This window comes from Lissotriton vulgaris, chromosome 2_1 (genome assembly GCF_964263255.1).
Source record: "Lissotriton vulgaris chromosome 2_1, aLisVul1.2, whole genome shotgun sequence".
Taxonomy (NCBI): Eukaryota; Metazoa; Chordata; class Amphibia; order Caudata; family Salamandridae; genus Lissotriton; species Lissotriton vulgaris.
This window is the reverse complement of record NC_141687.1, coordinates 957084405-957110433: the sequence shown is the minus strand read 5'-3', so window position 1 is coordinate 957110433 and position 26029 is coordinate 957084405.

Here is a 26029-nt window from a genome sequence, read left to right as displayed (position 1 = left end):
ATCTAAAATTGTTGAAATTAACAGACTTTTGAGAATTAACCTTTGGGGTGATTATTACTCAGACTCATATGCTAGAAATTAGTCTTCACCACACAAAGAATAAACTATGTTATTGACAACACTGATTTTTTATATAGAATAATATTTTGAATGCTAAATTCATCATCTTCAGATCCACTGTAAACCTACAATATGCAATTTAACTATAGAATATCTGCAGGACATGTCGAAAAGAGAACTATGGGCCACATGTACAAACAATTCTGTTTGAAATCAACAAATAGCAATTTTTTGCTATTCACTATTTGCTAATCGCAAACAGCAATGTACAAATGTTTGTTTTACACATTTTGTGATTCCCCATGGGTCGCAAACAGATGGACTTACCTCATCAATACTAATGAGGTAGGTCTTGGGTTGCGACCCATTGGAATCACAAAAATCAGGGATGGGGGCCGCAGATCACCATGTCTGTGATTGCTTTTAATAAAGCAATTTTTAGGGCTCGCCTATCCCATTCCGCAAGGAATGGATAGGGGAGAATTTTACTGGGCAAAATCTTTCTCAAACCATCGTGCGGATTTCCGAAAGTTCACGTGAACACAAGCACGCACTTTTCCCTCGGAGAGCTTCACTTCAAAGGGCTTCCCCGCCCACTGCTTCACACTTCACGGCCGCCAGGCCGTGTCTCGCATTTCTCCTCCCCACTCCCCACAGAATGCCAAGAGCTTGTTTTAACCCTGTATTTTGCTGATTTACTACTGCTGCCTATAGTGTTGGCATTTATAAATGAGTTGTTGATAGTCACTGTAAAATTGAGTGTACAAGAATATTTCCACTCTGATGATAGTTTGCGTAGACATATGCACATACATAAAATACTTCCAGCAGTGCGCCATGATTTGTGTCTAATAACTACCAAACTGGATGATGCGGCATAACATAATACAAATATGCTATATGTGAACTGTGAGAAGATTAAAAAAATACCTATTAAAACGAAGTCAGCAACATGTGTTTTTATTGAAACTGACAAGAAAAAAAACAATGAGGAACACAGCTACTTCATGACTCTCAGCCCTGCAGTTGTCACTCACGTGTTTGAATTCCAGCCAGACCGCGGCAGATTTAAAGAAGGTACTTTGGAGGTAATGTCACCCGGACTCAGAGCTTAGGTTAATCTCTGAAATCAGCTAAACTTCCTGAAAAACGTACTGATAAGGGTGGCTGCCAAAGGGTCCCATCAACTGCAAAACACGCATCAAATTCACTGGCACATTTCTCACTTCCTAACTTCTGAGAACTCAAAAACGTGGGGGCAGATTTACAAGCCTCTTGCACCACTTTTCCGATGTTAAAAGTGAGTCAAAAGTGGTGCAAGGGACTTGTAAATCTGCCCCTACGTTTTTTATTTAATTTAACTTCTCAGAAGTTACGAAATGAGAAATGTAGGTCAACACCTATCTCCAGAAATGGCGTCTCTAGAGCCCACCCCACTTGGCTCACCCGAATCAGTCCTGTCTGCTTTGCTTTCCCTATCCCGTGAAAATTACTTAACCTCGCCAGTAATAAACAAATCCTGCCTAAGCCGTGTTGTGATTGGGCTCAGCAGCTGTATTGACAGGCCGGGCTCTCGGGGTGGACAGGACCCTCCCATGTGGATTTAGCTGCAGGACAGCACTGCTCGTCCGAAGGACCAGCCACCTGGAGGACACCTATAAGCCGCCGCCCAACCGATTCGTACTTCAGAGGTGCCCTGATGAGCCCCCGTTGTAAGACGCAGACGCTAAATTGCCTCAAGCAGCCTGTAAATCACTTTCTACAGGCGAAGGGAGGCAGTGAGCTGAAGCCTGCGGTGAGCTGGTGATCGGCGACCCCAGCAGTGCTCAGAGCGGTAGAAAAACTACTCTTACATCTTACCCATAAATAATCAGAGCAGTAGTGACAAGTACAAATAGAAATCTCAAATTCTGATAAACTTAACTGGTGCATGTGTCGGATTACCAGATGCGCTTTCTTATTTGACACATTCCTTTTCTGGTTTCATCCTTTCACTCACAACCTTCTTTGTATTTCCAGATCTATGTGTATCACATGATCCTTTATCTCACATCACTGGCCTTATTCCTAAGTTACGGTACTTGCACACTTCTTGCCTCGTGTAGAAGGTCCATCTCAGCTCACAAGACAGTGCAAGGTATTTTGTTATTATGGTTGCTCGAGTTACGGCAAAGGATGCGATGTGAAAACACAAACGGGGGTTAGAGGGTCTAAGGGAAATTAGAGACCTACCCAGGTTATCATCCCCTGTTACATCATTTAAATACACAGAAACCTGGGGGTCTGAAATCGCAAAGAGACAACAGTGCTCTAAGGACTATAATGATCTATTTAGTCATAAAGGTACTAGAATTAATAATTACATAGTCAGCTTACAGAGTTTGCAAACCGACGCATATGACCACCAGCAAAGGTAGGTGAGACCCAAGATCCAGAGATGGATTACCATCAAAATTCTTGTTAGTGATCTAATTTTCTCATCTGGCCATCCACAGTACAGGGCTGGATTGTCTCTAGATCATTTGAGACTTATTCCAGACCCGCCTGACAGGACTGGGGTCAAACCCACAATCACATGATGACCATGCGTGGGATCACTAAATGGAATCAAGTGCAGTGCAAAGAGTGAAAGTGTAGAAAACGTGAAGTTAAAAAAGAATAGAGGACTTACAGTGAGAAAACTTTAATGTCTGTAAGCCTCTTTCTGTTTAAAAACCAGAACAGTGCAAAATCGGAGTGTAAACAAATGACTGCTTAGGGGCCAACATGTTTCTGCCAGGTCGGGGATTAACTCCCTTGGCTTTCTTCAGGGCCTTTGTTCTTAAAAACTTTCGCTACTGCTAGTGAAAAGTACACTCAAAATAATAATAAGGAAAAAGAAAACAATGACATAATAAAGGATATGTATTCTTATTCCTCCATGTCAGCTGGTGTATCAATCACCCTTCTTGACAGGGGAAATTACCTCACCTCACCTGGACCAAGCTCAGAGTAAGGGAGGCCATGCTCTCTCCGTCGTTGCCCCGAACTGTATCTGAGGTGGACCTGATGAAAAAATTAGATCCCTAACAAGAATTTTGATGGTAATCCATCTCTGGATCGTGGGTCTCACCTACCTTTGCTGGTGGTCATATGCGTTGGTTTGCAAACTCTGTAAGCTGACTATGTAATTATTAATTCTAGTACCTTTACGACTAAATAGATCAGTATAGTCCTTAAAGCACTGTTGTCTCTTTGCGATTTCAGACCCCCAGGTTTCTGTGTATTTAAATTTAAAGGATGCGATGTACCTATAGCTTTGTGTGTTACGTGAACAGCATGTTCTTCTTACATTTTGCGCCATGATACGTTAATTCTTTTACACTTTGCTATTTGCTTCAAGTGCTAAAAGTCTTACTAAAGACCTTTAGAGGCTGCCTTAAAACAGCATGTTCTTTTGCAAGCTGGCGCAACTGCAAACGTAGGCATCTGCGTTTACAAATACATTTGTTCTGCTTTTTTTCATTTACTACATTATCTTACAAGCAGGATTGTAAATAGGTTGTACTATCAGGTGTGATACGTCAATTTGTTTCCTGTTTTATTATTCAGCAGCTCTGTTAAAACTCGCGATTAGGCGTCACTCTAAAGTTGCAGTTGATGCCATGTGCCGTGCCAGGGAGCGCTCAACGTTAAATGCACCTTTTTTGTTTGTATCTGCTGTTGTAAATATGCAGCGTGTTCTTCTCAAAGCTGGCGCCATGCCACATCCATTTTTTTGAGCATTGTTATTCACTGCAAGTGTTAAAAGTGTTACGGAGGGACTTTGCAAGCCACTTTTAAGCAGCGTGTTCCTCTGAAAGCTGGCACCATGCCAGGGTCATTCTTTTCGTACTTTGTTATTCACTGCAAGTGTTAAAAGCCTCAAGAAAGGACTTCCCGGGCTGCGTTTAAACAACGTGTTTTTGGTGCAACATGGCGCCATGCCACGTATGACTGTTAAAAGCTTCACAAAACAGCTCCTTCACGAAATACCTAAAAAATGTTGACCAATTTAAACTTTTACACAAGAAATATTCATTGATTGTTATGACTACATTTTTTGGACTATTCTCACTTATTTACAAAACTTCCTTCTTTAACTACTTGTTTACTTTTGCAGCGCTAATATACTGCTCTCTTTCAACCGCATACTTCTTTAGATACCTATTCTCTTCTCATGTTCTAATCAGTTATTTGTACTATCAATGCATCTACATTATATAAATACAACACATATTGCAATACAAATGCTATAGATGTTACATTTGCACAAGTTATAACTATTGCCATTGTAAACAACAAGCTAATAATTTACCTATTTGCAGACCAACACATAAATAAAAATGTTGTCATTTACAGTACCAATAGCTCCAACTTTTCTAATGCGAGACCTATTGCATTGCAAAGGCTTGTTTTAAATGCAGCCTGTTTTCCTTAAAGGAAAACGGGATGCATTTCAATAAGAAAAATGTAACATTTTCTTTTAAATTTTTTATGAGTAGGCAGTAGACCGTGTGACCACTGCCTGCTCTTAAAAATGTTTTTACTAACAATCACATAGAGGAAGTGGTCCCGTTGGGACCCCTTCCCATTTGTGCATGGGTTACCATCTACTTTAAGTAGGTAGGAAAATGCAAATATTTTGCAACTGCCTTTTGGTCACAAAACATTCACACATACCACTGCGATTTGGTATTGGGAAGGGACGCTCTAAACACTCCCCTTCCAATTACTGAGTCGCAAACCCAATTTGCAATTCAGTAATAGATTACCGAATCACAAATAAGGCTTTGTACTTGTGGAAAAGTCTTTTTGCATTCGCAAATGGTTTGCAACCACAAAACTCTTTGTACTTGTGACCCCAAGTGTGGTTCTCTGGGTTTATTCTGTAACAGAGAAAAGACAGGGTTACTCAGTATTCAGTTTGAAATAAGCAACAGTGTTCCTACATCATCCTTATAATTATGCCATACAATGAATGCCAGGAAAAACAAATAACTGTGTTAGATGCATGCTTTGTCTTGACACATTATATTGAGGAGAGGCTTCAGAATGGTGTCATTCAACACCCTGTCTCCTTCTCGGGTCACAAATTTTTTGTAAAAGAGATGACAGGTGGTCTTTGTCTCTGCATTCATTGCATGGCCTAAATAATATTCACATTAAGGATTGTTGCCTAGTACCCTTGATTGCAGAGTTTACCAGGTCAAGTACAAGGAACTACTTCAAATTGGATAGGAGATGATCGTGTTGTTGGTCATGTTTCCCCTTCCTATCTAGACTTTGTCGCAGAAATAACAAGTCCACCAGAAACTAACATTTCTCTGTTATCTTCTAAATTAGACATACCTAGGATACAATTACATTACCTTTTAATCACAGGGTAAATGCTTGCACAAAATAGCATCCATAATAATGAAAACTTCATTTATCTAAGCCTCGCATAGTAAGGAGGCTACTTCTCTGTTGAACCTTATAAGAAACTAACCTTTACAAATCATCCAGTTAAAACACAATTAATCTTTTACTACAATTAGACATGTGAATCAAGACAGAGTGGGGATATATGAAAACTGCTGACCTACTCTTGTTCTTAAAGAAATGTAATTTGCTAGTGAGTCTCAAAAGCCAGGCATAGACAAATCTTTAAGGGTATAAACTTATTAGCAAATATGCAATATGAAAAAGATGTACATATTTAATTTATGTAATTATATAAATTGATATCATTCATATAGCTCATCATTTATCAGCCCTACATTAAACACGAGACTATTCATGCCTGTGTCCATACGGCTGCCCCTTAAGTCAAGATATAAAACTTTTGTTTCCCTGTTTATTATAATTCCAGTTATTTCTTTTAAGCTAACATACTCACAACCTCCATGAATCAAATCGTTAAAAAAAAGTGCAATCTTCCAACTTAGTTGAGACTACCAATCACCTTAGTACAAAGACATACAACGAACTCAGCTTCAGCTTATCAGGGATCCGTTGTCTTGCACTTTTAAAAAGTTCACAAATGTGAACCACTCTGTTTTGCTATTGAACTGCATTTAATACCGTCTATTACACTTTTCGACAAAAATGTTTCCATTATTGTTTCTTGTTTCTTAAATGTTCCTAATTATATTCAGCGTCACTGTGCTCATTACATCAACATTTAGATATATTCAAAACTTACTCAGACATTCTACAGGTACCATGTAGATAGCAGCAGCCCTTACGTGGTAGTTGTATCCTGATGAATGTTCTCAAATTAGTACAACCGATCATTTCGTTATCTACCTTCAAGTTTTCTACAGCCCAATTCACATATCAATTTATGGACCATAATTCAACCTAGGATAAACAACTTTATTTCTGAGTATTAGTTCACACTGCAATTATAAAATGTGAATTTAATGCGTATACCAATTTACTCACAGGTAAGTGCAAGAGCTACACAGGGTGGAATGTCGAGCGAACATGCCCTAAATTTGTGGGACATAAAACAACAGTTTTTCTTCACGGGAAAGAAAGGAAAAAACAGAATGTACAAAAGCACACTTGCTACGGATTTACAAATGCGTGACCATGCAGCATGTACATTTGCTCATGAGTAAATGCTTAGGTGTGAGTGCTTCTGTTTTAGAACTCTGAATAATATGTAGATCTACTACTAATGTATGTATAAATGTGACCAAGTTTACAAAAGTATTTGAGAAGCTCGGCAATCAAGTTTACTCGGTACGCAAAGTCAGAATATACTCTAGTTGCAATATCAGTCTAAAAGGACATCTAGATGCAACAATTATTTCCTAAGCCGGACTTAAATTTTCACGCTGTTGGCATGTGCTATGAAACCAACATACCACATGTAATTAGATCTGGCACTTATATTGTATGCTCTTAATAAAATCAGGTGTGTGCTGGCAATATGTCAGAGCTAATAATCTAGCAAGAGTCAAATAAAGAGATGCGTGACAAAAGCTTTCAAGATAATACTGGAATACTTTGAGTATAATGTATGGTTGTCTATGAAACAAATCAGCCAGTCCAATGATTAGTAAGTTATTTTTGTAGCTTTTTTTGGTGCATATATTATGATCTAATTTGACCATGTCTTGACTGATTCAAGTGCTTTGGAAGAAGATGGCAGTATGTACGAACAATATTGCAATGACTCCCAGAGCATTGCAGAAACATGAATATCAAGTACAAGAACAGTTTTGGAGATCTCGCTTGGTAAAGCAGCTATATACTGAGGTAAATTAGAAGCAGTGTATAATTGCCGTCCACCTAAACTTGGCAAAGATGTACATGGTTTTCTAGGACTTGCAAGTTTCTTTATGAATTTTTTGGCTGGGCTATCAAATGTGGTGGCTCATTTAATTGGATTTATTTATTTATGTGTTTTGTAAAGCACCTGAATCAATCCCGAAGAGGCATCTCTGAGCTGCGGACATGCAACAGAAAACTGACGGAGGGCAAAGATTAAAACAAAGTTTTGAGAAGCCGTCTAAATTGGGGATGGTCAGGGCATTGTCTCAGATGGGTGGGGAGCTGGGTCCAGTAAAGTGGAGCGAGGTGAGAGAAAGCTTTCCCACCCATCCTAGATTTCTTTAATCAGGGAACCAGGAGAAGGGATTTGGTTTATACTGAGTGCAAAAAAAAAAATTCTGACAAAGATGCTTTGGTAGTGAAAGAGGAAAGCAGCCATGAGTGTCAGTAACTGTAAAATAAAGCGATGCAATGGGAAATGATCATAAAATCACAGATCATGAAATCTGGTGCATTCAAAGACTGTGAAGCAAGTTTATTTGTGTCAATCACAATGATTTTTATTTTCTAGATCTACTGTTGTGGCGACATTTCAACCTAGGAATAGAAATGTTAAGGCAGATGCAATATCTTGCCCATAAGGTCTATCATTTTAGCTGGGATCCCAATGTGAGGCGGTGTCTCCTGGGCTTGTACTCGTAGGGGAGCATGCTTGCTGAGCATTGCCGGTTCCCATGCATTTCCCAGAAAAGGACTGTTACAAATAATGCACTTAATATTTGAATTAATATGTAATACTTAGGCAAGTATTTGTGAGCAGTCAAAGCTTGAGCCACCTATACAAATCGAAAAAAGCCTTTTCTGTGAAAACTGCATTGTATTATTTCTAAACATTGAAAGTAAGACTTCTTAGTTATAATTGTTATATCTTGCACCCCCTCCCCAATTTGGGGCTTTACTGGGGCTATGAGTGTTGCAACTGACTTTGACAGTTCCAGTATTCATTCGTTCAAGGGTTTTGGTATGTGTATGTCATGCGTTTCTCATTAAACTGGTTTACGGGTTCCTTCTATTTCAAACGCTTAATTTAACAAATTGGTGACGAAGAAGGAGATGGCTGTTTATCTACATGAAGATCCTGACAGCATGTGTTGTCATTGTAATCCGAAGCTGTGTGCACATTCATGAACGCACTGTGCATCCTTGTAACTTCACTAGTCTAGCATTCCTACATCTCAAGGGTGTGGGTTCTGAATATCGAAGCAGGAATATCAAGTGGTCACAACATTATGACCGGAATATTAAAACTCAAAATATTGACAGTAAGTATCTCCCGTTTTCTATGCCTAACTCCATACATATGTAAGTTGACTATATATATATTTTCAAGGTACGTAGATGTGGAGTTAATAATAGTAAATCTATGCCTCCCACTGTGCACTTACCTCCTCAATAATTTTTATTTAGATATTTTGGTCATGATATTTTGACCACTCGATATTCCTCTTTGATATTCCAGGGTGCAGTCCATCTCAAGCTGTCCTTTGAAGATGCAGACACTGACCAGCTTCACATAGTTGGAGATTTGTTAAGACAACGTGCACAAATTGAGCTCAGCATCAACCAGTCCTGTGTCACTTCACTTTGTGAGTGTGGCAACACCCCTGGGATATTGCACTCCAGCTCCCAGAAACTTCTCCACTGCCTTGGACTGTCCCTGGGCGGATCTGCATCTTATAGACCAACCTTCTTTGGTGTAGATTTTTTTATTTTATTTTTGCAGACATATAGCACAAATTCAACCCGAAGGCATTGGAGCGCTTTACATGAGCACAAGTTACGTTACACAAGGACACATTCATTTTTTTTTTTTTAATAGGCCCGGGGAGATTAAGTGATTTGCCCAGAATCACAGGATGTGGAGTCGACCCCGAGACTCGAACCTTGGTTTTGCAGCTCCAAAGTCGGCATTCTAGCCGTGAGACCAAGCATACTATGACTGTTGCACAGACATTTTGTCAAAGCACACTAGTCATCCTATCTGCCTGGTGTTCCAAGCCTCACTTTCATGGCAAACAGCAATTATTTATATTTCGTTGTTCTCTGCGACTTTGCTTCCCAATAGTTTTTTTTTTAATCTTTATTGCAGAAAATACATTATCTTTCAAACGAGAACTTAAGAGCCACCTGATGAGTAAATTCCCTACATAGAGAAACTTACGGACTACTGAGACGATCATTTACGCTCACAGAGGATTGTCCACTTCATGAATATTAGAAGATCATTACCTGACATCTGATTGTGTCCATGTTCAAGCCTAGGCTAGATACATACTGCTACCTCATATACTTGTGAATTTATAACTATATCTCACAGACAAGACTATATAAACTCTACCTCACCTTATTTATTTACCCACGCTATCCTGATATGCACTGGAATACCTTATATATATATATATATATAATATAACCCTACCTCACCGAGCTTGGTTTGAGACCAATGCTAATTGCACAGACATTAAGTTCTTATATATCTAAGCATGTACATTCATTATTTTGCCTTCTACCTCATATATATTTTGTTGTTATTACTGCTATTACAATATCTATTTGTTATTCTTTCCTGTTAAGCGCTCTGATACCCACAGTCTTGTACGCGCTACACAAAACACTATAAATAAATAAATAAATAAATAAAATGTTCTTAACATTTTATATCACCCCCCCCCCCACACCCACCCCAATACAGGCAATTTTCCACGAAGCTAATAACTAAAGCATCAGCCACTACATATACTAGACATAAAAAATAGACCAATTACATAAACACAAAACTACTGAAATTTTCAATAAAATAATTAAAGTCGTTACAGTTCTAGACATTCGATCCAATGTGCGAGTGGGAACCAGATATCTAGTCCCTACTTTTTCTTTTTCATACCCTTCCTGCTGTATATTGCTTTTTCCAGACTATATGTTGATAATAATCGTGCCCGCCATTGTTGAAAAGATGGAGGAACAGTGTCCAGCCAAGCCGAAGCCAGACAGATTCTAAGCACGGCCATAGAGACGAACAGAAGTCCCTTTCTATTGTCCGCTCGGATGTCACTGTCTACCCCCAATATTATTTCTGACGTAGTAATCTTCATTTTAGTCGCAAATATTTCCGAAAGAAAATTAGAAATCTCGCATCTAATGGTACGGAGTGCCCCACATGTAGCAAACATGTGTATTAGATCGCGCATCTCGGGCATGAAGTCCCTTTACCAGTGCTCCATTTTGCAAGTCTATAGGGGGTGTGATATAAGTGGAAAAAAGTTTTATAGAATTGAGCTTGCAATTTAGAGGACATTAAAAGTGACTGAGAAAATTGAAGTGCTTTCTGTATGGAGCTAACTGAAGTTCCAAGTTTAATCTGCCAGTTCTGAGTATGTTTATCCAGGTCATCGGGAAGATCAATAATTAAATTGTTATATATTTCCCCAATTTTCACTCTATTACACTGAATAACAGTTTCGATTAACTCAATTTTCTTGAATACAACCCGACCACCCCCCTTCTTCATAATGAAATCCCTAACCTGTAAGTATTTTAAAAAGTCCCGATGTAGTAGGCCAAATTTATGTTTTAAAGATTCAAATGAAGTAAAGCCATTTGGCTCATACAAGGAGCCAATTTGGTATATACTTGATCTGATCCACCTGGTCATACAAGAATCCGAAAAAATCTCTGGGAGGTTTTTATTACTGATAAGAGTCGTGTAATACGAGAACCTACCTAGCCCCAGATGCTTCTGAACATAATTCCAGGCGGCATAAATGCCTTTAAGAGTTTTGAAGCGCACTTTCTTGAAGTGACAACCGTAAGTCAGTCGCCACAAATGTGCGCTCGCTTGCTCACCTAGAATAAGTTCCTGAGGAGTTGGAACTAACCGCTCTGGGGTATTATCCTGATTTGAAGTTAACAGCAGTCTACTATATTTAAGGACTGTCGCCCACCAATAAACTTTAAGATTAGGGAGTGCGAGACCTCCTCTGTCTGTCGGCAAGGTGATAAATCTATTAGCTCTACGAGTTCTTCCATATCCCCATATAAAGCGGGCAAAAATACCGTCAATTTCCTTAAATAACAGTGGTTCAAAGTTTAAGCAGATTGTACGAAAAAAGTATAAGAATTTTGGAAAAAATAACATTTTAATTAAATTACATCTTCCGATAATTGTTAAATGCAGATTATGAAGTTTTTTTAGGCTTTTTTCCGTTAGTTTCATTAGGGGGTCCATGTTGAGTTTTACAAGATTATTTAAGTTAGCAGTAAGATTAACGCCGAGATATATCGCATTCTCCGTCACTCTTTCATCCGCATAATTACATTTACTATTGATTATGATTTGAGTTTTATTCCGGTTCAGTTTATATCCGGAGATTTCTCCAAATTTTTTTGCCTCTTGTTCCATTGCATCTACGGAATTATTTGGATCAGCAGTGACTATAGCGATGTCATCGGCGTACGCAAGGGACTTAGTTTCACCATTAAGGGTCTTTATTGGCATGATAGATATATTCGTCTCTAACCTGTGGATAAACGGGTCGATAAATATAGCAAAAAGCAAAGGGGAGCACGGGCACCCCTGCCTTGTTCCTCTAGATATTTTAATAGTAGCTGAGTTTTCACCATTGATCGAAACCACTGCTTCTGGTTTGACATACTTCATACGAACCGCATTAATAAATACATCCCCGATCCCACTCCTTGACATAGCAGTCCAAAGATATTTCCAGGAGACCCTATCAAAGGCTTTTTTGGCATATAGAAGTATTAATGCCATAGGATCTCCTGTATAGTCTGCTATGTCAAAGAGTGTGATCACCCTTTGGATATGATCGGTAGTGGATCTTCCTGGAACGAATCCGTGCTGTCGGGCAGAAATTATTTTGTGAATTTCTGGGGCGAGTCTACTGGCGAGTAATTTGGAATATATTTTGGCATCATTATTGATTAATGTGATGGGGCGATAGGCCCCTAGATCTGTTGGATCTTTATTCTTTTTTGGAAAAACAATAATCTTAGCCTGATCCCACGATTTGGGTGGTCGATGTGAGAAGTTGGCCCGATATGCAACGTTCGCTATTCTAGCGACCGCTATGTATCGTTCCAACGACCCTTATGGTGTTTGGTTGTAAGTCAACCTATAGACCAGCTATCCTAGTAGCGTGGATACGAGCAGTCTAAGGCTAAAGACTCGAGAGGGCGTGTTAAGCCAGCTGTTTACCACACATGTACCCCTTGAACACCCAGTGAAAGGACACCACGCAAGTGTTATGAAAATAAACAGTATATTTATTAAGAATCACAACAACCCTGTACTCTTTATGAGGACAGGGTACTAAGCACAAACCAAATCTCTTTAGCAAATACTTCAAGTGCACAATTAAAACAAGTGTCCGGGGACACGGAAAGGTTAAGGTCTCGGGCGGACCCGATAAGGCAAGTCGGAAGCGAGGGACTCAGGACCCTAGAGTAAGGAGGCTATGCAGGCACCGAAATGCCGAGTTACCTAGCCACGAGGGCTGCGGCTGCACAAGTCTTACAGGCGTCGGGGTCTTCGCTGACGAGCCAGGAGCCGGAAGGAAAAGGAGTTGCTGGCCGGCGACCAGTGCTGAATAGTTCGTAGAGATCCAAGCCTGGATCGGAGATTGATGAAACCTGAAAGCAGAGGGGACCAAGTTCGTACTACTAGCCAGTAGTCAGAGGGTACCAGGAAGGCACCGGTTGGCCGTCACCTCGACCAGGTGAGTGGGCGGCGCTAGGCTCTGCAGTCTCACGGACCAGGAGGCGTTGTCGGCGACCACGGTGGAGGTGCGAGCTGTCCCACGAAGGATGATGCTGTCGGCGTCGCTGGGCCCAGGATGGGGCAACAAGCCTTGGCAGATCTCAGGGCCACGTGGTGGGCCTAAGATGGCGTCTTGAGTGGACCAGGAGGGTCCGGGGTGCTTCTCGCAAGGATGGAAGCAAGGGCCAGTCTGGAGCAACCAGACCAGCAGTGTTGATTGTCGGATGTCGTCACAGAAGGGCACAAGCCAGCGGCGAGTGACCAGACAACGTGCTGAGCAGCGAGCAGAAGGGCCCCACGCAGATCGTGGAGATGCTGGGAGACTGCACTTCGGTGCTAGAGCGGCTCAGGGTCGGGGCTTCTCGGACCCCAGAGCACTCACCAGAGAGTTACCTCGATGGTCGTGCTGGTTTTTAAGAGCGTGCAGGTTCTGATGATGGCCGGTCCCTCGAGGTCTCGTCGCACCCACAGATCACAGCTGAGCTGATGACGTGGGTAGAGGTCAGAGGTGCCAGGGAAGCCTGTTCTCGTCGAGCTGGGCCGTCGGATTCCTTGAGGAAGGACTTACAGCAAACCGCAGAGTTCTTAGTTGGTGCCCGCTGATGCAGGGTGACTACTCCTTAGCCACAAGGGAGAAATCTTGAGAAGAGTCTCGAAGTCCTTTCGTAGAAAGTATTCTTGATTCAAAGATGATCTAATTTGGAAGGGTCCCCGCTCCGATCTTTATCCTAAAGAAAGGGGCGGGTACATGACTAGGTCCTGCCCTAAGGGTGGGACCAGGAAGGGGGGTAGTTACGCCCCTCTCCCCTGCCGGACTTTCCCCAGGCCAGGGCTGTCGCCCCTGGAACTGGTTCTAACCGGCAGATGCGTAGTGAGCACCGGGGTGCCACTCCGCAGTCACCTTCTCGCCAAAGCCCTACCTACCCAGAATACACAAACCCTGTCTGGGACGGTGCGAACACCGCCCTCGACAGGAAACCCTTTGTCCAAGTGCTCCTCGCTGGAAGGACTCCCAGCAGCAGGAGGTCAGACTTGTGTCTGTGGTGGCAGCATCCATTTTGTGGAGCTGAGGCTTCAGTTAACTTTAACCGGGGTTCACAGTTACGTACATGTCGTGTCCCTCTAGAAGGGTGGGATGCTAACCTCATCGCCAGAATTGGTGAGAGGGGAGCACCCCGATTCGTATGACACCTTACTCGACATGCCTTGATAGCGCGACACCGGAGTTACCGATATGGTACGCGTTATCATGGAACAGCTATTGGGTCTTGATTCCGCAAGCTGCAACCGGGCTCGGCTCGGGCCTGAACCTAGCTCACACGAGCCCACGCACTCTGCCTTCAGGATTGTTAAGGCCTGCCATAGGAGTGACTGATAGGAACTCGGGTGTCCATTGTATGGTTAGATATAGAGCTACTATACCTAAAGCGAAGGGTGGTTACACGTCTTCGCCCCAGCTGTCGTGCAGCCAGTTGTGTCAAATTTAGGAGGCCAGCCAGGGGTGGCATAATACATGCTTCAGCCCCTGGTGGCCCTGGGTACACCTATGCCCTGCGTTACGGGGTCTGATAAGGTGGCCCAGTACCAATTGGTAACTGCACCTAGGGTACATATCGTAATTTAGAAAGAGAACAGCCAGGCTGTGGGTCTGATTAGCGGGCCCACAGCCAGAGAAAGTCGTAAACCAGTGAAACAAAAGCAAAAAATCTGGGTGATCATAGGATTGCAGACCCTACTCTCCTACATGACCCCCCCCAAACGTCGGAACAATAAGCTAACCTTGACCAGGTGAGTCTTCTTGTTCTAAGTGGAAATATCTGGAGAGCCCATCGGCATTGCCATGATCAGTACCAGGTCTATGTTCCACTGTAAAGTCCATCCCCTGTAGGGAAATGGACCACCTAAGCAGTTTGGGGTTTTCACCCTTCATCTGATTTAGCCACAAGAGGGGCTTATGGTCGGTCTGAATCTTGAAGTGAGTGCCAAACAAGTATGGCCTCAGCTTCTTCAGGGCCCAAACCACAGCAAAGGCCTCCCTCTCAATAGCTGACCAATTCTTCTCTCTAGGGGTCAGCCTTCTGCTTATAAAAGCAATGGGCTGGTCTTGACCATCAAAATTCAGTTGAGAAAGAACAGCTCCCACACCCAACTCAGAAGCATCTGTTTGGACAATGAATGGTTTGGAGTAGTCCGGACTCTTGAGGATAGGCGCCGTGCACATGGCCTGCTTTAGGTCATCGAATGCTTTTTGACAGCTCGCTGTCCACTGAACCTTTTTTGGCATTTTCTTACTTGTCAGTTCGTTTAATGGTGTCACAATGGAACCATAGTTCCTGACAAACTTCCTATAGTAACCAGTCAGGCCCAAGAAAGCTCGAACCTGAGTCTGGGTGGTTGGAGGAGCCCAGTCCCTGATTGACTGTATCTTGCTCTCCAGTGGCTGAACCTGACCTCCACCTACAAGGTGGCCCAGGTATACAACCTGTGTCTGCCCTATCTGGCACTTGGTGGCCTTGATAGTGAGACCTGCTGCTTGCAGTGCCTCCAATGTCTTCCGCAGGTGGACCAGGTGATCCTCCCAGGTGGAGCTAAAGACAGCGATATCGTCAAGATACGCCGCACAGAAGTCATCCAGCCCAGTAAGGACTTGATTCACCAACCGTTGGAAGGTGGCAGGTGCATTTTTCAGACCGAAGGGCATCACCACGAACTGATAATGCCCACCAGGGGTTGAAAATGCGGTTTTAGGCTTGGCGTCCTCAGCTAACCTGATTTGCCAATACCCAGCTGTCAGGTCAAACGTACTTAGGTAGTTGGCCGAAGCCAATCTATCGATAAGCTCGTCTGCCCTTGGTATTGGGTGGGCGTCAGTCTTAGTGACTGCATTGAGACCCCTGTAGTCTACGCAAAACCTCATCTCTCTCTTACCACCCTGGGTGTGAGGTTTCGGCACTAGAACTACGGGACTAGCCCAAGGGCTATCCGAGGGTTCAATGACTCCCAGCTCCAACATTTTCTGCACTTCACTCTTGATGCAGTCTCTAACGTGATCAGGCTGCCTGTAGATTTTACTCTTCACGGGCAGGCTGTCACCAGTGTCAACCTCATGGGTGCACCAATCGGTCTGGCTGGGTGTTAGAGAAAACATATGTCTGAACGACTGAAGAACCTGTTTACAGTCGCTCTGTTGATGTCCGGGGAGGCTGCCACAAAAGACAACACCATCTACCGAGCCATCGTCAGGATTCTGAGTGAGCAGGTCGGGGAGAGGGTCACTCTCCTCTTCCTGTCCCTCATCTAGGGCCATGAGCAAACTCATGTCCTTCCTGTCGACATATGCTTTTAGCCTGTTGACATGAAGCACCCTGTGGGGGCTCCGGGGAGTTCCCAGGTCGACCAGGTAGGTGACCTCTCCCTTTTTCTCCAGGATGGTGTAGGGCCCGGACCATTTGTCCTTGAGTGCTGCTGGGGCCACTGGCTCCAACACCCACACCTTCTGTCCGGGCTGGTAACCAGTCAAGACAGCCTTTTGGTCATGCCAAGCTTTTTGGAGTTCTTGGCTGGCCTTAAGGTTTTCAGATGCCTTTTCCATGTATTCAGCCATCCGCGAGCGGAGGCCAAGCACATAGTCCACTATGTTGGCGGCAGGCTTTTTGAGAGGTCTCTCCCATCCTTCCTTCACCAAACACAGGGGTCCCCTTACAGGATGCCCGTACAAAAGTTCAAAAGGGCTGTAGCCAACCCCCTTCTGTGGGACTTCTCTGTAGGCGAACAAGAGGCAGGGGATCAGGACGTCCCATCTACGCCGAAGCTTTTCCGGTAGTCCATGAATCATCCCTTTTAGGGTCCTGTTGAATCTCTCAACAAGCCCATTGCATTGTGGGTGATAGGGTGTAGTGAACTTGTAGTTAACACCACATTCCTTCCACATAGCAGTTAAGTAGCTCGACATAAAGTTTGCACCTCTGTCGGAGACGACCTCCTTAGGGAAGCCCACTCTGGAGAACACTCCAACTAGGGCTCTTGCCACAACAGGTGCTGTAGTGGTCCTAAGGGGAATAGCTTCAGGATACCTGGTGGCATGATCCACTACCACCAGTATAAACTTGTGCCCTGACGCTGTAGGTGGTTCCATGGGACCGACGATGTCGATCCCCACCCGTTCAAAGGGTACCCCCACCACAGGCATTGGTATAAGGGGGGCCTTTGTCGTGCCACCTGACTTACCACTGGCTTGGCAAGTGACACAGGAGCGGCAAAACTCCTTGGTATCTTCGTTCATGTGAGGCCAGTGAAAGTGTGAGACAAGCCTGTCCCACGTTTTCGTCTGGCCTAAGTGACCTGCTAAGGGAATCTCGTGGGCCAAGGTAAGTAGGAAACCACGCTGAGACAAGGGTACAACCAGCCTCCTGGTCATGCCAGGTTTGGGGTCTCTTGACTCAGTGTACAGGAGTCCATCTTCCCAGTATACCTTGTGGGTACCTGTGGCGTTCCCAGCAGCCTCAGCAGCAGCCTGCTGCCTGAGGGGTTCAAGAGAAGGGCAGTCTAACTGGTCCTTCCCCAGGTCTTCCCTTGAGGGTCCCCCTGAACCCAAGAATTCAACTTGATCAAGTTCGAATTCCCTAGGCTCAGTTTCCCGCAATTCCTGTAGGTCAGCCTCCTCTGAGACTTGATCCTCGACCTGGGGCAAGGGGGAAGGCGCAGCCTTAACCCTACTGCTCTTTTTCTTGGGAGGTGTCTGGTCCGTTGTTCCAGGATCCAGCACCTGTTCAGTGGGGCATTTCCTGACCTGTGACCTAGTCACGGCGAACACATGTGCTGGCAAACCTAACATTTCCATGTGAGTCCGGTGCTCCACTTCTGACCATTGTGACGACTCCAAATCATTGCCCAACAAACAATCCACTGGGAGGTCTGGACTAACTACAACCTTCTTTTGGCCAGTTACCCCTCCCCAGGAGAAAGCTACAATTGCCATACTGTGATTGGTAGTGACATTGCTTGCATTGGTCACCAGGAATTCTGTACCTGGCATGATCTGTCCAGGGTCCACAAAGTTAGGCGTCACCATGGTGACGCTGGCACAAGTGTCCCTATAGGCCTGAGCCATCTTTCCATTTATGAAAGGCGTCTGTCGGTATTTGCCCAAAGTATTGGGGCTTACGTCAGGGGATACGTCCGCGTCCCCTGTACTGACAAGGACAGCCTGAGTGAGTGTGCCAACTAAGTTGTCACGCCCCTCAGAACCCAGGGTTAACCCTACTAAACCCTTGGGAGGCGCACTACCACTGCTGGCTGTACTAGGGGGCACAGGTGCCTTAGGGGCTGCAGTGGCAGGAGTCTGCCCTCCTCCTTTCTTGGTGCACTCACTAAACCAGTGAGATTTACTTTTACAGTACTGGCACCATCTTTTGGATTGGCCTTCTTTCTTCTTTTGGGGAGCCTGACCCCCACCCTCTTTGGGTTGTTGGGGACCTGTCGAAGACTTCTGGTCACTTTGTTCCCCTTTAGAATCTTTACCCTTCTGGTCTGCTTTCTTCTGACCACCTTGATTCTGGCCCTGGTTCTGTTTAACTCTTGTACGAACCCATCTGTCTGCCTTCTTTCCCAATTCTTGGGGAGAGGTCAGATCCGAGTCGACAAGATGCTGATGCAACAACTGGTTCTGACAATTGTTTAAAATTTGTTCTCTCATCATCAAATTATACAATCCTTGATAATCAGTAACCTTACTGCCCAGCAACCAGCCCTCAAAAGCCTTAGTGGCACAATCGACAAAATCAGACCAATCTTGAGACTGCGTTTTCTGGGTATCCCTGAACAGCACCCTGTACTGCTCAGTGGTTAGGCCGAACCCTTCAACAAGTGTATTTTTCAAGATTTGGTAATTGTTAGCATCCTCCACCCTTGTGGTGAGGAGCTTGTCTCTTCCTCTTCCTTCAAAGGAGAGCCACAAGATAGCTGCCCACTGACTCTGGGGAACACCCTGCACAGTGCAGGCCCTCTCCAAAGCAGTAATCCATTTGTGGATGTCGTCCCCTTGTTTAAAGGGGGGCACTATCTTACCAAGGTGTTTCGTATCGAAACTCTTTTCCCTATTACTAGGTACATTGCTGCCACCAGTGGGGACTGCCCCACTTAACTGTTGCTCTCTAGCAAAGGCAAGCCTCTCTTTGGCCAGGGCAAGTTCTTCCCTTTCAATCCTTAGATTGGCTGCCCTTTCCTTAGCTTCGTACACTCTCCTCTGAGGGGACGTCATCCCTCTCTGAGACGAGTTGTGAGAGCCATTGGTTTGAAGGGATCTGCCAGAGCCTCTTGACAGAGATCTCGCTCGTCCATTCCCAATGTTAAGCTGACCTGATAGTGGCCCCAGGGGTCCCCCAGTACCGCTATCATGTTTGCTTAAGTTGGACCTGCTTAGTCTGACGACTTCTACCTGTCCCTTATCTGCCTCATCCCCAGAGAGATCCTCATCCTCATCCTCCTCCACATCTTCGTTCTCAGTTGCGAGGTGGATGAGGTCAGGATCGTCCCGGGTTCCCTCGAGGGGAGGCATGTCTCCTTCTGGATTAGAAGAGCTACGAAGTTTCTCAGCTCTTCTGGCATCATAAGTCTCCAAGAGACCAATCAGAAAGGACGTTGTGGGGTTAGACCCCTGCTGAATCTTCCTGGAGTGACACAGTCGTCTTAACTCCTTGAAGCTCAGCACAGTATATCCTGAAGGGATGACCTGTGGAGGGTCAACTGACACAAGGGGAGACCCAGAGTTTCCTCCTTTGTCCGACATACTGTTTCTAGTGTGGTGTAAGTGATGCACCTACCTACACTACGTGTTTACCTACTGTACCCTTGCTAAGAGTTGTAGCCAAGGTGTGCTAAGCCTTGAGGAGCTACAACAGCTGGTTCAGTAGAACTCAGAGTATTCTAAGCTTTAGTTATATGTACTAACAGTACTTGTGCGATCTTTCAACAAGATATTCTTAGGATACGTGTGGTAAAACAACAGCAAGCTCAAATCCCAACCGCTGCTCACCAATGTGAGAAGTTGGCCCGATATGCAACGTTCGCTATTCTAGCGACCGCTATGTATGGTTCCAACGACCCTTATGGTGTTTGGTTGTAAGTCAACCTATAGACCAGCTATCCTAGTAGCGTGGATACGAGCAGTCTAAGGCTAAAGACTCGAGAGGGCGTGTTAAGCCAGCTGTTTACCACACATGTACCCCTTGAACACCCAGTGAAAGGACACCACGCAAGTGTTATGAAAATAAACAGTATATTTATTAAGAATCACAACAACCCTGTACTCTTTATGAGGACAGGGTACTAAGCACAAACCAAATCTCTTTAGCAAATACTTCAAGTGCACAATTAAAACAAGTGTCCGGGGACACGGAAAGGTTAAGGTCTCGGGCGGACCCGATAAGGCAAGTCGGAAGCGAGGGACTCAGGACCCTAGAGTAAGGAGGCTATGCAGGCACCGAAATGCCGAGTTACCTAGCCACGAGGGCTGCGGCTGCACAAGTCTTACAGGCGTCGGGGTCTTCGCTGACGAGCCAGGAGCCGGAAGGAAAAGGAGTTGCTGGCCGGCGACCAGTGCTGAATAGTTCGTAGAGATCCAAGCCTGGATCGGAGATTGATGAAACCTGAAAGCAGAGGGGACCAAGTTCGTACTACTAGCCAGTAGTCAGAGGGTACCAGGAAGGCACCGGTTGGCCGTCACCTCGACCAGGTGAGTGGGCGGCGCTAGGCTCTGCAGTCTCACGGACCAGGAGGCGTTGTCGGCGACCACGGTGGAGGTGCGAGCTGTCCCACGAAGGATGATGCTGTCGGCGTCGCTGGGCCCAGGATGGGGCAACAAGCCTTGGCAGATCTCAGGGCCACGTGGTGGGCCTAAGATGGCGTCTTGAGTGGACCAGGAGGGTCCGGGGTGCTTCTCGCAAGGATGGAAGCAAGGGCCAGTCTGGAGCAACCAGACCAGCAGTGTTGATTGTCGGATGTCGTCACAGAAGGGCACAAGCCAGCGGCGAGTGACCAGACAACGTGCTGAGCAGCGAGCAGAAGGGCCCCACGCAGATCGTGGAGATGCTGGGAGACTGCACTTCGGTGCTAGAGCGGCTCAGGGTCGGGGCTTCTCGGACCCCAGAGCACTCACCAGAGAGTTACCTCGATGGTCGTGCTGGTTTTTAAGAGCGTGCAGGTTCTGATGATGGCCGGTCCCTCGAGGTCTCGTCGCACCCACAGATCACAGCTGAGCTGATGACGTGGGTAGAGGTCAGAGGTGCCAGGGAAGCCGGTTCTCGTCGAGCTGGGCCGTCGGATTCCTTGAGGAAGGACTTACAGCAAACCGCAGAGTTCTTAGTTGGTGCCCGCTGATGCAGGGTGACTACTCCTTAGCCACAAGGGAGAAATCTTGAGAAGAGTCTCGAAGTCCTTTCGTAGAAAGTATTCTTGATTCAAAGATGATCTAATTTGGAAGGGTCCCCGCTCCGATCTTTATCCTAAAGAAAGGGGTGGGTACATGACTAGGTCCTGCCCTAAGGGTGGGACCAGGAAGGGGGGTAGTTACGCCCCTCTCCCCTGCCGGACTTTCCCCAGGCCAGGGCTGTCGCCCCTGGAACTGGTTCTAACCGGCAGATGCGTAGTGAGCACCGGGGTGCCACTCCGCAGTCACCTTCTCGCCAAAGCCCTACCTACCCAGAATACACAAACCCTGTCTGGGACGGTGCGAACACCGCCCTCGACAGGAAACCCTTTGTCCAAGTGCTCCTCGCTGGAAGGACTCCCAGCAGCAGGAGGTCAGACTTGTGTCTGTGGTGGCAGCATCCATTTTGTGGAGCTGAGGCTTCAGTTAACTTTAACCGGGGTTCACAGTTACGTACATGTCGTGTCCCTCTAGAAGGGTGGGATGCTAACCTCATCGCCAGAATTGGTGAGAGGGGAGCACCCCGATTCGTATGACACCTTACTCGACATGCCTTGATAGCGCGACACCGGAGTTACCGATATGGTACGCGTTATCATGGAACAGCTATTGGGTCTTGATTCCGCAAGCTGCAACCGGGCTCGGCTCGGGCCTGAACCTAGCTCACACGAGCCCACGCACTCTGCCTTCAGGATTGTTAAGGCCTGCCATAGGAGTGACTGATAGGAACTCGGGTGTCCATTGTATGGTTAGATATAGAGCTACTATACCTAAAGCGAAGGGTGGTTACACGTCTTCGCCCCAGCTGTCGTGCAGCCAGTTGTGTCAAATTTAGGAGGCCAGCCAGGGGTGGCATAATACATGCTTCAGCCCCTGGTGGCCCTGGGTACACCTATGCCCTGCGTTACGGGGTCTGATAAGGTGGCCCAGTACCAATTGGTAACTGCACCTAGGGTACATATCGTAATTTAGAAAGAGAACAGCCAGGCTGTGGGTCTGATTAGCGGGCCCACAGCCAGAGAAAGTCGTAAACCAGTGAAACAAAAGCAAAAAATCTGGGTGATCATAGGATTGCAGACCCTACTCTCCTACAGTCGACCCCCCTGGAAGACATGATTAACCAGCTGGGTTAAAATTTCTTTTAATTGTTTGTTGAATCTGGCATAGAATTCCACCGGAATTCCATCTAGGCCCGTTGCTTTACCCGTTGGGAGGCTATTAATAGACAGAAGAATTTCGACCCATTGTGGTGCCTCTGCAAGGGTATCTTTATCTGTTTGGGGTAATTGAACCCCCATGCCACAATCCAAATATATATCTATTTTAGATTGACTCTTCCCAGACTCAGTGTATAGGTCCTCGTAATATCTGTGAAACGCAACCCTAATCTCTTTGGAATCACAGGTAAGGCCAATAATGGGATCTCTAATTTCTTTAACTGTATTATCGCTATTCTGCTGTCTTGTGCGGACGGCCAGTTGATGTCCAACCTGCTCGCTAAGCTCATAAACTTTTTCCCAATTCAGAGTGGCTTTACTTATAGCTTTAGTAGTTAGCGTTTCCGAAATTAAGTTTCTTGCGATTGCAACATTTCTTACCGCTCCTTCAATGTTGATATTACCCTGAACAGCTAACATCAGATCTTCTTCTTTACTAGCAAGGCTATCCTGTAGATTTATAAATTTTAGTTTTATTTCCTGATTATTTTTGATAGAAAACCTGATGGTTTCTCCCCTTACGCCAGCCTTTAGTGTATCCTACACGACCTCCAGCGGGGCACTCCCCAGGTTATACTCCAAAAATTTGGGGATCCAGTTTTCCATGAGGTTACAATATTTAAGGTTAGTCAGTAAAGCCCTCTCAAATGTCCAGTTACTACGGTATACTTGCTGAATCCCTATTTTTATGCTAACGATTAGGGGGTTATGATCGGATAGAACCCTCTGTAGTTGGTCAACCGAACAGTTAGATATAATGGTATCTGATACAAAAACATAATCCAATCTTGCAAATTTAAAATGGGGATGAGAGAAAAAGTTGTACGGCTGCTTTCTAGAACACCTAAGTTCACCTAAGTTCTCGGCCATATCGGCTACCATCAAAAAATATCACTGGCTGACCATCCGGAACCGGATTAAGTTTAAATCCCTTTGTATAGTATATAAGGCACTCAATGATCAAGGACCGCATTTTCTAAAGGATCAGTTGATACCCTATAAACCAACCAGACAGCTTCACTCCACCACTCTTAACCAACTAGTAGTCCCACGTTCTAAAACAGTTTCCTGGGGTGACCGCCGCTTTTTAGTCGCAGCACCCAAATTATGGAACACCTTGCCTCAACACATCAGGCTAAGCCCCTCACTCCTGCAATTCCGCAAGAGTTTGAAGACCTGGCTTTTTAATCAGTAATACTATAAAAAAATATATATATATAAAATAACTTTCTGGAGCCATTATCATCTAGGGAAATTATGTGAATTGTCTAGCGCCGAGACGCCTGTGGGTATTCGTTTGCGCTTTATAAATGGGAAAATTAAATTAAATTAAATTAAATTACCCCGGGATACTTGGGAATCTCATTTCCCAACAGTCAGAAATTGCATGTGTATTACAAAGATCCCTAAGGGCACTAAATGTTTTGGGTTTCCTACCCTGGTAGCTAAAATTATGAACAGATGACCACTTGGACGGGAGATTTAGATTAAAGTCGCCACAGACAATCATCGGAACCGGCCAATATGCTAGTTCGTTAGTTCAAAATTTCAGGAGATCGGGATCGTCAGTGACACACCCATATATAGAGCAGACCATAAGTTTTTCTCCCTTTCCATATCGGCACTCAGAGATGGCCCATCGGCCATATTTATCAGCTGCAGATCTCATAAACTGTACCCCTCCACCCCGCGCTAGAATAGCTACCCCTCTAGTTTTGTTTGTCTGAGTTGTAGCAATGACAACTCTATATCCTAATGTTTTCAATAAATGTATTTGCGTCCCCTCAACATGAGTTTCTTGCAGACAAACGATATCTGCCCCGATTGATTTTAAGCTTATTGCGGTTCTTTGTCTTTTGTTTATATCATTTAGCCCACAAATGTTTATGGTCAGAATTTTCAGCTTAGCCATTGATACCTATACGGTCTATCTTATCTTCTAGAACTGGTCTCTGAATGCTACATTGAGCTATAGCTTCTACCTTAATGTCTTGCCTGTATGTCCCCCCCACCACTAAAAGACACCCACCCTCCCACCCCACACCATAACTAGAGGCTTCATGGGTCATAGGGCACCCAGGTGTGGGCGTCCGAGTGATGCATACGTCACCGCTCGCTAAGGTTGCCTGGGATGACAATAAAGGTGAAGTGGTTACGAAGAAACCTGATGGATGGAACACAAGGCTACTCTTGTTGCTATTTCCTAGTTGCTTATTATAACTTTCTATTTGCACAACTAGAGTAGCAAAAAAAAAGGAAAAAATAAATAAATAAATAAATCCCCCTCCGGCTCCCCTACCACCATTACAGATTGTACCCCAAGGATTATATTGAGTTATTTTTAGATCTTCGTAGAGTAAGTCCTTATTTTTTTTCCCTCCCCCCGGATTTTCCTGGGCCGGAAAGTTCATGTAGATAAGCCTCCGCTTGAATCTCACTAGTAAAGTTCTTGGTCACTCCTTTATAGATCACTCTTAGCCGTGCAGGGTTCTGCAGGTATACTGTTGCTCCAATCTGCTCAAAAGGGGCAAAGAGTTGCTGCATCCTCCAGCGGCGTTCCACCGTTGCATGGGCAAAATCTGGGCGTGCAAAGAAAATAGATCCTTTGTATTCTCTTTCACTCGTTGGTCGGGCACTGTCATAAATGGCCACTCTTAAGAGAAAATTTCCAAAGCAAACCAATATTGCTCTCGGGTATTGATTTGCTCGGTTGGTATGTTTGGGAAGTGTTAAAGGAAAACAATGAGCGCGTTGAACTTCTCGCTCCAGTTCCCACGCTTGGAGTTAAGGCAGGGCAGTTTTAATAAGATTGATTATGAAACCCTTTGAGTCATTACCTTCCGCCCCTTCTGGGATTCCTAGAAAGCGAAGATTGTTTCTTCTGCCTCTATTTTCGAGATCTTCTACTTTGGCCATTAGGTCTTCAATAATACCGGTCTGAGCCTTACCACGGGTTTGGAGGTTGATGACATCTGACTCAAGGTTTTCGGTGAGGCTTTCGACTGAGGCCATTCTATCCACAATCTCTGAACAGGTGTTGCCCACTTTTTGGATAGCGCCTTGAAGTTGTTGTATAGCAGCGTGATTCCTTTGGCTATCCATTTTCACATATGTGTGGAAATCCTTGATGGAGTTAAATACATCACCCAATGATGGTTCAACTGGCAGTCCCGGATTACGATGCTCTCTGTACGAACTTTTTAAGCC